General features: G+C 42.6%; 2 pseudogenes; one reads left to right on the top strand and one right to left on the bottom strand.

Annotated features, from left to right (window-relative positions):
* The first annotated feature begins 511 nt into the window (after positions 1-511).
* LOC134989482 (olfactory receptor 4B13-like) lies at positions 512-1,427 on the top strand (annotated as a pseudogene).
* A 4,259-nt stretch (positions 1,428-5,686) lies between these two features.
* LOC135052163 (5S ribosomal RNA) lies at positions 5,687-5,805 on the bottom strand (annotated as a pseudogene).
* Between the last annotated feature and the right edge of the window lie 7,250 nt (positions 5,806-13,055).

Genomic DNA, 13,055 nt, shown 5'->3' with positions numbered 1-13,055 from the left:
AATCTGTCTTATTAACGTCTGTATCTGCATATGATATCCTGGAAAACACTGTAACATTTCATTTCGCATGCAGATACAGCCGCAGTCGCACATAGAATATAGGCATGCCACATATCATTTTAATCAGCAGAGTCTATGTAATAGCTACTGTATGTGAATAAGATGCATTTTGGGGAAAAAAAGATACCTGACACTAAGGGAGTTACACAGGACCTATCAGCGAGCTCTCACGCCAGGCTGTGTGGTGTATTGAGACAAGATGTATGAGGACACATCTGTAATAACTTTTGCCAAATTTACCAATAAGAACCCTTTGGCCTAGGGCTGATACTCTAGGGTGCCATGATTCATGAAAGTTTGGGAACTACTGTATTATATGAAATTCTGTATGACAGAAAAGCATACCGTAGATCGCTGATGAGATTTGGAGAAGATTTGATTTGTGTGTTTACTACTCAGGATTATTTGTGTAATATCTGTACATTTTCTAATTTGAAGACAAAGAAACATAATGAAAGTGTTGAACGGCAGCTCCAGTCTGGTTCTCCTGGGACTTGTACAGATGGAAGAATTCAAACACTTGTATTGCGCCCTTTCAACCATTATATATTTATGTACTGTGCTGTTGAGTATTCTTATTGTATTTGTGGTTATGACGGAGCAAAGTCTACAAGAGCCCATGTACATTCTCATATGTAAGCTAGTCCTCAATGGAATTTTTGGGAGTTCTACCATATTCCCGAAGCTGATAGTTGACTTGATCACCTCATCTAAGACCATCTCTCATAGCAACTGTGTTACTCAGATTCTGTGCTGTACACTTTGCTTTTTTGGAAATGAGCACGTTTACCCTCATGGCGTATGACCGGTATCTGGCCGTCTGTCACCCTTTGCACTATGTCACCTTGATGACCAACAAGAAGGTCATGAAGCTCATCATTGGATCTTGTGTAACAGCCTTCACTACTGTCCTCATAGGCAGCCTGCTGACTTGGACTCTTCCTCTTTGTGAGAATAAAATAAACAACATTTTCTGTGACAATATGTCTCTTGTTATCCTGTCCTGCTTGGATTCTTCTCTCAGTAACTTCTATGCAGGTTTTCTGACATCCATCTACATAATTGTCACCATCTCCGTCACTGTGTTTTCCTACCTGCGGATCTTTGTCGTCTGCCTGAAGGTCTCCAAAGAGTCCCGTCAGAAAGCCGCCCACACCTTGGTGACCCATTTACTCAACTTTTCTGTCTTTTTAATCGGAGTTTTCTTTATTTTAATCAGGTACAGGCTGGGCAGTATTAACCTCCCCATTATGGTCCATGTTCTGCTCTCTGTCACTCCTGTACTTTTCCCACCGCTCCGTAACCCCCTGATATATGGGGTCCGGACACACACCTTAAAAAAAAAATTAATCATTTGCAGAAAATAAAATTGATTAAACTGCGGCTGGGCTGCTCACCTAGATCTACCATTGACAATCGAAGCAAAGTTCTAGAGTCTGCATAGTCCAAGGAACTGGTTTTGAGCTGCACTTAAGTCGCAAAGCAAATAGATCCTGCGGATTTCAACATATTACGCTTACGCTACAGCTTTTTGCCATGCCAAGGTCTTTTGTGCTTCATGTACAGACTCAGTCGTACACAGATATACAAGTGTTGCATATCAAATTAATCAGCACTTCTTGTTTTGATTAAAACACATTTATGGCAAAAAAAAGACACCTGACTTTAACAGAGTTGCACGGTACTGTTGCTTGCTTGCAAGAACAGCTGTTTGTGATTGCCCCGTGGGTGTGACAGTGGGAAGTCCCGGAACAACAGGACTGTCCTGTGTGAAGCAGGTCAGTTGGAAGGTATGCTGATCTGATCCAGGTAATATTATATACAGAGGAGATGGGGCATCTGTACTGTGCCCCTACAGCAACTAGAGTCGCCAACTCCAACATCAGTCTGTGCCATTGTATTAAGAGATGTGTGCCAACCCCTGTATTTTGACTATTGATCTGTAATTTTTTTCCTAAATGATAAAAAGAGCGTTATTTGGGCCTGTTTTTGTTCCTGCAATTATTAACCTCAATATTATTAATTTCCAGTCACTTCCTGTCAATTTTGACCACCTCACAGTTCACAATATTGTTGACCAATATTGGTAAAATGCTGGCTGGCTAAACTAAGCAACAGAACAGCGGCACGAACACACGGCAGTTTAAAAAGACGATAGCACGCCTATGAAACATTGCCAGACAGCAGTGACAGCTTAATAAACTATAGAAACCAGGGGGTTAATATAATAGGGCGCGACAAGCCAGGGGTGCAGGAATCTCTGCGAGAATGTCCTGATTTTTACATCTGAAAGTATTTACAAGGCAAAACCACCTCTGACTTCTCACACCCTTTTACAACGAAATCCAAGGTCTGAGGGCAACACAGGGATATGGAGGTAGAGTATGTATGTAGTGGAAAACAGGTAAAGGATTGATTGATTGATTGATTGATTGATTGAATGACTGATTAATTTCAATGATTAAGAAAATATAAGATTATTGATTGAGGGCCTAATTCAGCATGGATCGCTATTCAGAGAAATCACAAATTGAGTGATTATCGAGTGACTGCACAAGCGTAGTGTTCACATTGCGCACGCATGAGGGGTAATAGCAAAAGAAATTGCATACAGATCGTAATCGCAATGCAGCCGCTGTTTGACTGATAGGAAGCCGGCGTTTATGGGAAGGCTCTCTGACGTCAGCGCAGACCACTTCCAGGCCGTCTCTGACCTACTCACATTTGTTCAGATGGCAAAAACTCTTCGATGTTCCAGGTATTGCGTATGCATCTGTGAGTGGATAGCGATCGGCAATTTTGCACGAGGCATTTTTTCTTCCTGTCGCAATGACGCCTTTCTACTCGCAGACAACGGCAATTTCTCTGAATAGCCATCCATGCTGAATTAAGCCCTGATTCCGATGAATTAATTTAAATGATTTGGAGTTTGCAGCTGTGCTTCAACTATTGATTTTCTTGGCTTCTCTTACTATTGTTATAGCAGGAACGAATACACAATGAAGTCTCCGTGAAGATTTATTATGTACAGAGCAAGCAAAACCAGTATTGCAAGCTGACATTATGCAAGTCATACAGTCTTATTATTTACGAGATCTGTGTAAAGCATATGCAGGTTACCCTTCATTAACATAGTTGCAAACTCATGATTATTATAAGTATTATAAAATAAATGTAATTTTCTCACTTCCCTATTTCAAATGAAAGCTAACCACTAACGGTCAGATGCTTAGGATTTATTTTATTTTAAAATACATTTATACACTGGAAGCAAGAACAAAAATCTCTGCAGACCTGAATATTTTGCAATTAAAGCTACACTACCATTTGATTATTTTCCTGAACAAGTCGGACCCGGCTTTTGAACCTGAGACCCTTTCACATTACAGTTTCAACACAGGTTATTCCCGGGTTGGTGCCTTTCACACTGAACCCGGATCACCATGTTCAACACTGTGATGTGATGAAAAATGGACTTTTCTGGCTCACATTGATGAGGGATCCCAGAAAATAAAAGGAGGGGCCGGGGACTGCTCTGAGCAGATACATACACAGCCAATCAGCACCTTTCTCTTTGAATATCCCTGGTCAGAGGCTGCCTTTGAATGGAAGTGTTGATCTTGTCCATATGTGCAGTAAATGTCCCACAAAGGTGCTTGAAATGTCTCTGGTCCGATTTGGAGGGGGGTGGAGTAGCAATAAGTTGATCCAGGTGAAGCAGCAAGTCACACCAACGCGAAGAAGCAGCGAAACGCGTTGGTATGACTTCCATTCAAAGGCACCGTGTGACTGGTGAGGACTGTTCAGAACCCTGGCTGAGGTTCTGCCATTAATCTCTCGATTTACCTCCAACGGTGAATGTGTATACTAACTGTCCAGATAAGACTGTGCCCATTAGTCCTTGCATTGCTTGGTGCACTTTTCTCAACGAGGAGGAGAGTGTGTAGAAATTGCCATTGGTGATCCTGGCAGCTATTCATTGAATTTTTATATATATATATATATATATATATATATGGGCAGTGGGGGTATGGCGCCACAGGTGTATGTGAGCAGATAAATTAATACAGTAAAATACTTTAGTGAGAGACACTCCTTTGTAGATATAAGGTGTCAGCTAGCCCCTAAATAGTCGGCAGGGATAAGCTGCCTTCATAGTTTAAAATTTGGAAAAGGGGAGAATAGGGGTATCTGCGACTTGCAGTGTCTAATATATTAATATAAAAATGAAGAATATTGCAGGATACGGTTTATAAAAAATTGCAAAAATATTTATTTATACAATGTAAAACATGATATGGGATAAAAAGTATATGGAGAGTAAAAGCCTAAAAAATTACAAAGTACATAAAAATGACTAAATGACTATGTATAATTTAGCTAGAACCCAGGATAAAAAGTAATAAAAAACCTAAAAATATATGTTTTAAAGATAAGAGAGTAGTGCTTATCTGTAAAAATGGAGAGTCAGTAGAGGTACACCCAACGCGTTTCGTCCTTCAGACTTCATCAAGGGGTAAGGGACTAGTGTGCAAACACTCTTATTTATAGCAGCTATGATTAAGGATAAGTGGCTGTGACATCACTTCCTGTTAGTATTCACATACAATGTTTTCCCACAAAGTTTCATATCACTGTGTATGGGGGATTGGGCTAATGCTAATAAGCCCAAATATAGTATTAGCTAACCAAAACGAGATCAGTATATAGAGAAAAAACATTCACAAACATATTTCATCAATTCCGGACGCTTTCGCGTCATTTCCGCCCCACTTCCTGTGTCCGTAAACTCTTAGTGCGCATGCGCTGCACACGCGACTTCCGGAAAGTGTCTTTGTATCGTCGGTGCTTCGCCCTTCTTCCGGTTGGGCGTATGAGTCCGTCTGCCCTTCATCCGGATGGGCGGGTACTTCACATGTTCTATAGAGATCGTGGGTTGGAATAGAGGTGCGGCGGCCATCTTTGGAGAGGTTTTTAGATATGGTTTCAATATGCACGGCGGCCATCTTTAAGGAGCCCATAGAACGCGGACATATCCTTATATTAAGGAGCAGGAGCAGCTCAAACAAATGAAAGCAAATGTCAATGTTAGTTTATTATTATTGTAGTGAACGTATTTAGGAGTTATATTATTTTAGAGAGACTGATATAGATACATTTAGATTGGGTATGTAAAGTACATAGTATTCCCAAACTTTTTATCTACGTAAACGGATTATATTGCAGAATTTACATAAATAAAGGAATCCATATATTAATTAGGTGTGCACAGAGGATATTATGCAACCCTTGTGAATAATAATAGGAATTTAGATAATATATAGGTGGATAATGGAAAAAATACACTTATAATATTAGATTATGAGTGGTGACACTTAATTAATAGTGCATAATTGTAAGATCTATAGAGAAAGAGCAATAGGATTTAAGTAGTAAATAGTTCAAGATGGACAGGAAAGCAAAGAATTTTGTGGATATGGTGAAAAAGTAAATATGTATATAGGTGCAGCTAGACCATGCACATAATTAACAGAATTGGAATATTAAATATATGTGCCTTTTTAGGATAGTTTAATACATGTCAATATTCCCTACTATATAACCGTTACAAGTCTACTGGTTTACCCATATACAGTACCCAATCTTCTCAAGTGGTTCCCCACTTGGTACTGATTGGGCCCAACACTGCTTAGCTTCCAAGATCGGGCGAGATTGGGCGTGTGCCAGTGCGGTGTGACTGTATTCATTGGCGAAATGACTTATTCACACAGTAACAGGTTTTTATTAGGAATAATTGACATTCTACAATTATTAAGGTGCCAAGTGCCAAAAAAGGAATAAATATACAAATCCATACATGATTGATGCTTTTGTCAGAGAAAAGGAGCAATTTCATATCCCTCATTGAAGCCCAGGGGGTGTATAGTTTTAAGTTGAAAAATCCAAAACATTTCTCTTTGGGAGAGCTTCTTGGCCAGGTCTCCTCCCCTGTCACCGCTGGTTACATGTTCAATGGCTTTGAAGGACATCTCTTCTGGATTGGAGTTATGTTCCAGTTTAAAATGTCTATAGAGCAGATGAGTCTCCAATTTATTTCTGATACTTCTAACATGTTCTTGTATCCTGATTTTAAGAGCTCTTTTTGTCTTGCCCACGTATTTCTTGTGGCAGGTACATTCAATTAGGTAAATGACTGATGTGATGTTGCAGTTCATAAATTTCTTAATTTTGAACTCCTGGGTGCCGTCCGTAGTACTAAAGGTTTTTCTGTTGGGATTGAGGTACTTGCAAATGTTGCAATGTCCACATTTATACGATCCAGTACATTTGGGTAGATGATGCTTGTTACCTTCAGATGGCAGTTCTCGTAGCATACTAGGTGCAAGGATTTCTTTAAGGTTTCTTGGTTTCCGAAACACGAGTTCTGGTTGGGTTGGGAGAATTCCTTTAAGGACTGGGTCCATAAGCAGTATGGGCCAATGGTTTCTTAATGATGTCCTGATGGTCTGTTCATGGTTATTGTAGGTTGTTATAAAAGAAACCGCCTCTTTTTTCTCTGTTTTATCCTTGTATATCAGCAGGTTATCCCTCTCAAGGTTTCTTGTCTTACTAACCGCTTTGTCCAGGATCGCTTTGGGGTAACTCTTCTCCTCGAACCTTTTTCTGTATATTCCCAGTTGTTCCTCGCAATCTTTAATTTGATTACAATTTCTCTTGATTCGGTGAAATTGGGAGTACGGTATATTGTCTTTCCATTTTTTTGAGTGATTGCTCTTATAATGTAAATAACTGTTTTTATCTACTGATTTAATATAATTTTTAGTGGAAACCGTACCTTGTTCACCCGTCAGAATCAAGTCCAAGAACTCAATAGAGGTTTTACTCAGATTACAAGTAAATGAAAGATTAAAATCGTTGGTTTGTAAAAGTTTAAAAAAGTCCATGAATAATTCTGTACTCCCATCCCATATGATCAGGATATCATCAATGTACCTCCTGTACATGATGATTGATTCCTTAAAGTGCTGTGTGGCGTAAACATGTTTCTCCTCCCACTGTCCCATGAACAAATTCGCGAAGCTTGGTGCAAAAATAGTACCCATGGCGGTCCCGCATTGTTGTAAGTAAAATTTATCTAAAAATTTAAAATAATTATGGGTTAGGATAAATTCCATCAGGTCGCAAATGAATTTCTTATGGTGATCTGTGAGGGAGTCATCTTTGTTTAGGTACTCTCTGCTTGCATCAATTCCTTTCTTGTGTTCTATACAAGTGTACAGTGATTGTACGTCGATGGTCACCCATAGATACGATTCCTTCCATTCCACGTTTTTCATTTCATTCAGTACCATGGTAGTGTCTTTAAGAAAGGATGGAAGTTTTTTAACATATGGATTCAGAAATATGTCCACATATTTGGATAGGCTGGACGTGAGAGAGTCTATCCCTGCGACTATCGGTCTTCCTGGTGGATTGGACAGGTCCTTGTGGATCTTTGGTAAAAAATAAAAGATGGGGGTCGTGGGGTTGGATGCCATTAAAAAAGAGAATTCATCTTTAGTGATAATCTCATTCCTCAGGCCATGTAGTAGTAGTGATCTCAGTTCTTCCACATATGAATCTTTGGGATCGTCTGGCAGTACTCTATAGGAGTGGGAATCTCCTAGGAGTCTTTGTGCTTCCTTGACATATTTATCACGATCCAGGATCACCAACCCCCCCCCCTTTGTCAGCCGGTTTGATAACAATCTGTTTATTTTTCTGAAGTTTCTTCAAGGCTTCTATTTCTCTATTATGCAAATTTTTATTTGTCACTGGTATAAGTTCCGTTTCGCAGAGATCTTTCTTTACTAAATCATAGAAAATGCTCAAGTTGCTCCCTTTGGATTCTACTGGGTAATATTTACTTTTCGGTTTGAGTCCAGACTTCGATCTGTCTTCATAGTTTGATATAATGGCATTATCTTTCCTCATGAAATGTCTTTTAAGCGTGAGTTTCCGTACAAACTTATTAAGATCTATGAATGTATCAAACTTGTTCAGCCCTTCAGAAGGTGCGAATGAAAGTCCTTTGCTAAGGAGGGTTCGTTCTGGGTCAGTCAGGGTATGAGAGGATAGGTTGAAGATTCCTTTATCTGTTATATTTATAGGTTTCTCTTCTTTGGTTCTTTCCCTCCTGCCGCCCCGTTTTCCTCTACTTCTATAAATCTTCTTTTTAGTGGAGAAGCGTGTTTGACATCCTCGCAAATTGTGCTCCTTGGAGGATTCTTTGGTCTTGCTCCTTGTCTTACAGATAAAAAATCCTGTTCATTGCTTGATTTAAGTCGATTTAATGCAGTGAATCTATTAGAAGTTCTTACATATGATGTTGATGGTGATTCGTCTCTCCATACTGGTCTCGTCTTAATTGGCAGGGTTTTCCATTGATATCTTTGGTCCGTTTTCTTGGGTTTGTCAAAAGTTTTAAATCTACTCCAATTCTTAGTGTTTCCTTGTTCGTAGTCCTTTTTGTCTCTGAGAAATTTTTTCTCTTTTCCTCGTATGACCTCCTCTTCAATGCGTTCCAGTTTCTTGTTGAGAACGGTTTCATTGACACGGTAATCTTCTTTATTTTTGAAGGGTTCTAGCTCTGCTTCTTTGTCTTTAATCTCTTTATCAAGTGCCACTGCACTTCTTTTTCTTTCATTGATTAAAAGTTTCATTAAATTAACAGAGCATGTATGTAGGATAGAATCCCATTCCTCAATGAATTCAGGTTCAGTATTTCCAAGGGTAGGTTGTTTTAATATTCTCAGTCCTCTTGGTACCCTGTCCACTTCGATGTAGTGCTCCAATCCTTTGATATCCCACCATGTCTTTATTTCTCTTGCTAGTAACCGTTCCATTCCCCAGAATAAATCATCTAGGTCGCCGGATGGGGGTGTTGTATTATTCATGGTTTCTTCATTAAAAATCTTTTGGCACCAGTCATTCCGTTTGTCGGTGCGTTCATTAATCCTGAACATGTTGTAGATCTACACGCAAACACCAGGCTGCCTTACAAGTCTTATCAGTTGATTTGGGCAGTGGGGGTATGGCGCCACAGGTGTATGTGAGCAGATAAATTAATACAGTAAAATACTTTATGATATATATATATATTGTATTAAACATTTTTAATCATTTTTATATGTTATTACTCCTCCACAATTTTAGGCATACTTAGCGCTGCTATTTGTCTGTTAATTGTATTGTGGTTAGTAGGTTTAAACTAATATCTACATTAAGCAGCTGCATTAGAACAACATACCCAGTTGCGCCGATTCCCTCTTAGGTCTTGTTTTTCGTCTGCCCTGCTACCTGCCTAGTCTCAAAGTCCGAGTCAGTATGAACTCCTCTGCTTCTCCTCCTGCTCTGCAGCTGCATGTACAGCGGCCAGTGGTATAGCGGGCAGAAGGAGGGGGTGAGCAGGTGGCGGTGCGCCCTCTAACTTTTCCGGTGCCTGGAGCTTGCGCTCCACCGGAGCCACCCTCGCTACACCCGTGTCCTCCTCTTACATTCTTTCCCCTTTCAGTGTTCCCCTCTCACAGCACTCGCTCCCCATTCAGTGTCCTCCTCTCACACTCTCTCCCCTTTCAGTGTTCACCTCTCACAGCACTCGCTCCCCATTCAGTGTCCACCTCTTACAGCACTCGTTCTCCCTTCAGTGTCCACCTCTCACAGCACTCGCTCCCCATTCAGTGTCCACCTGTTACAGCACTCGCTCCCCATTCAGCGTCCACCTGTTACAGCACTCGTTCTCCCTTCAGTGTCCACCTGTTACAGCACTCGTTCTCCCTCCAGTGTCCACCTCTTACATCACTCTCCCCCATCAGTATCCACCTCTCACAGCACTCGCTCCCCATTCAGTGTCCACCTCTTACAGCACTCTCCCCCATCAGTGTCCACCTCTCACAGCACTCGCTCCCCTTTAGTGCCCACCTCTCACACTCTCTCCCCCTTCAATGTCAACCTCTCACAGCACTCGCTCCCTCTTCAGTGTCCACCTCTTACAGCACTATCCCCATCAGTGTCCACCTCTTACAGCACTCTCCCCCATCAGTGTCCACCTTTCACAGCACTCGCTCCCCTTTAGTGTCCACCTCTCACACTCTCTCCCCCTTCAATGTCAACCTCTCACAGCACTCGCTCCCTCTTCGGTGTCCACCTCTTACAGCACTCTCCCCCGTCAGTGTCCACTTCTTACAGCACTCTCCCCATCAGTGTCTACCTCTTACAGCACTCTCCCCATCAGTGTTCACCTCTCACACCACTCGCTTCCCCTTCAGTGTACACCTCTTACAGCACTCGTTCTCCCTTCAGTGTCCACCTCTCACAGCACTCGCTCCCCATTCAGTGTCCACCTCTTACATCACTCTCCCCATCAGTGTCCACCTCTTACATCACTCTCCCCATCAGTGTCCACCTCTTACATCACTCTCCCTTCAGTGTCCACCTCTCACAGCACTCGTTCTCCCTTCAGTGTCCACCTCTCACAGCACTCGCTCCCCATTCAGTGTCCACCTCTTACATCACTCTCCCCATCAGTGTCCACCTCTTACATCACTCTCCCTTCAGTGTCCACCTCTCACAGCACTCGCTCCCCTTTAGTGTCCACCTCTCACACTCTCTCCCCCTTCAATGTCAACCTTTCACAGCACTCGCTCCCCTTTAGTGTCCACCTCTCACACTCTCTCCCCCTTCAATGTCAACCTCTCACAGCACTCGCTCCCTCTTCGGTGTCCACCTCTTACAGCACTCTCCCCATCAGTGTCCACCTCTTACAGCACTCTCCCCCATCAGTGTCCACCTCTCACAGCACTCGATCTCTCTTCAGTGTCCACCTCTTACAGCACTCTCCCCCATCAGTGTCCACCTCTCACAGCACTTGCTCTCTCTTCAGTGTTCACTAGAGATGTGCACCGGAAATTTTTCGGGTTTTGTGTTTTGGTTTTGGGTTCGGTTCCGTGGCCGTGTTTTGGGTTCGAACGCGTTTTGGCAAAACCTCACCGAATTTTTTTTGTCGGATTCGGGTGTGTTTTGTATTCGGGTGTTTTTAAAAAAAAAAACTAAAAAACAGCTTAAATCATAGAATTTGGGGGTCATTTTGATCCCAAAGTATTATTAACCTCAATAACTATAATTTCCACTCATTTTCAGTCTATTCTGAACACCTCACACCTCACAATATTATTTTTAGCCCTAAAATTTGCACCGAGGTCGCTGGATGACTAAGCTCAGCGACCCAAGTGGCCGACACAAACACCTGGCCCATCTAGGAGTGGCACTGCAGTGTCACGCAGGATGGCCCTTCCAAAAAACACTCCCCAAACAGCACATGACGCAAAGAAAAAAAGAGGCGCAATGAGGTAGCTGTGTGAGTAAGCTAAGCGACCCTAGTGGCCGACACAAACACCTGGCCCATCTAGGAGTGGCACTGCAGTGTCACGCAGGATGGCCCTTCCAAAAAACACTCCCCAAACAGCACATGACGCAAAGAAAAAAAGAGGCGCAATGAGGTAGCTGTGTGAGTAAGCTAAGCGACCCTAGTGGCCGACACAAACACCTGGCCCATCTAGGAGTAGCACTGCAGTATCAGGCCGGATGGCCCTTCTAAAAAATACTCCCCAAACAGCACATGACGCAAAGAAGAAAAAAAAGAGGCGCAATGAGGTAGCTGTGTGACTAAGATAAGTGACCCTAGTGGCCGACACAAACACCTGGCCCATCTAGGAGTGGCACTGCAGTGTCACGCAGGATGGCCCTTCCAAAAAACACTCCCCAAACAGCACATGACGCAAAGAAAAATGAAATAAAAAAAGAGGTGCAAGATGGAATTGTCCTTGGGCTCTCCCACCCACCCTTATGTTGTATAAACAGGACATGCACACTTTAACCAACCCATCATTTCAGTGACAGGGTCTGCCACACGACTGTGACTGAAATGACGGGTTGGTTTGGACCCCCACCAAAAAAAAAGCAATTAATCTCTCCTTGCACAAACTGGCTCTACAGAGGCAAGATGTCCACCTCATCATCATCCTCCGATTCATCACCGTGTACATCCCCCTCCTCACAGATTATCAATTCGTCCCCACTGGAATCCACCATCACAGCTCCCTGTGTACTTTGTGGAGGCAATTGCTGCTGGTGAATGTCTCCATGGAGGAATTGATTATAATTCATTTTAATGAACATCATCTTTTCCACATTTTCTGGAAGTAACCTCGTACGCCGATTGCTGACAAGGTGAGCAGCGGCACTAAACACTCTTTCGGAGTACACACTTGTGGGAGGGCAACTTAGGTAGAATAAAGCCAGTTTGTGCAAGGGCCTCCAAATTGCCTCTTTTTCCTGCCAGTATACGTACGGACTGTCTGACGTGCCTACTTGGATGCGGTCACTCATATAATCCTCCACCATTCTTTCAATGGTGAGAGAATCATATGCAGTGACAGTAGACGACATGTCCGTAATCGTTGTCAGGTCCTTCAGTCCGGACCAGATGTCAGCATCAGCAGTCGCTCCAGATTGCCCTGCATCACCGCCAGCGGGTGGGCTCGGAATTCTGAGCCTTTTCCTCGCACCCCCAGTTGCGGGAGAATGTGAAGGAGGAGATGTTGACAGGTCGCGTTCCGCTTGACTTGACAATTTTCTCACCAGCAGTTCTTTGAACCCCTGCAGACTTGTGTCTGCCGGAAAGAGAGATACAACGTAGGTTTTAAATCTAGGATCGAGCACGGTGGCCAAAATGTAGTGCTCTGATTTCAACAGATTGACCACCCGTGAATCCTTGTTAAGCGAATTAAGGGCTCCATCCACAAGTCCCACATGCCTAGCGGAATCGCTCAGTGTTAGCTCCTCCTTCAATGTCTCCAGCTTCTTCTGCAAAAGCCTGATGAGGGGAATGACCTGACTCAGGCTGGCAGTGTCTGAACTGACTTCACGTGTGGCAAGTTCAAAAGGTTGCAGAACCT

The sequence above is a fragment of the Pseudophryne corroboree genome, chromosome 2 (assembly GCF_028390025.1).
Source record: "Pseudophryne corroboree isolate aPseCor3 chromosome 2, aPseCor3.hap2, whole genome shotgun sequence".
Taxonomy (NCBI): Eukaryota; Metazoa; Chordata; class Amphibia; order Anura; family Myobatrachidae; genus Pseudophryne; species Pseudophryne corroboree.
The sequence above is the reverse complement of the archived record's forward strand: the minus strand, read 5'-3'. Positions and strand labels throughout refer to the sequence as shown.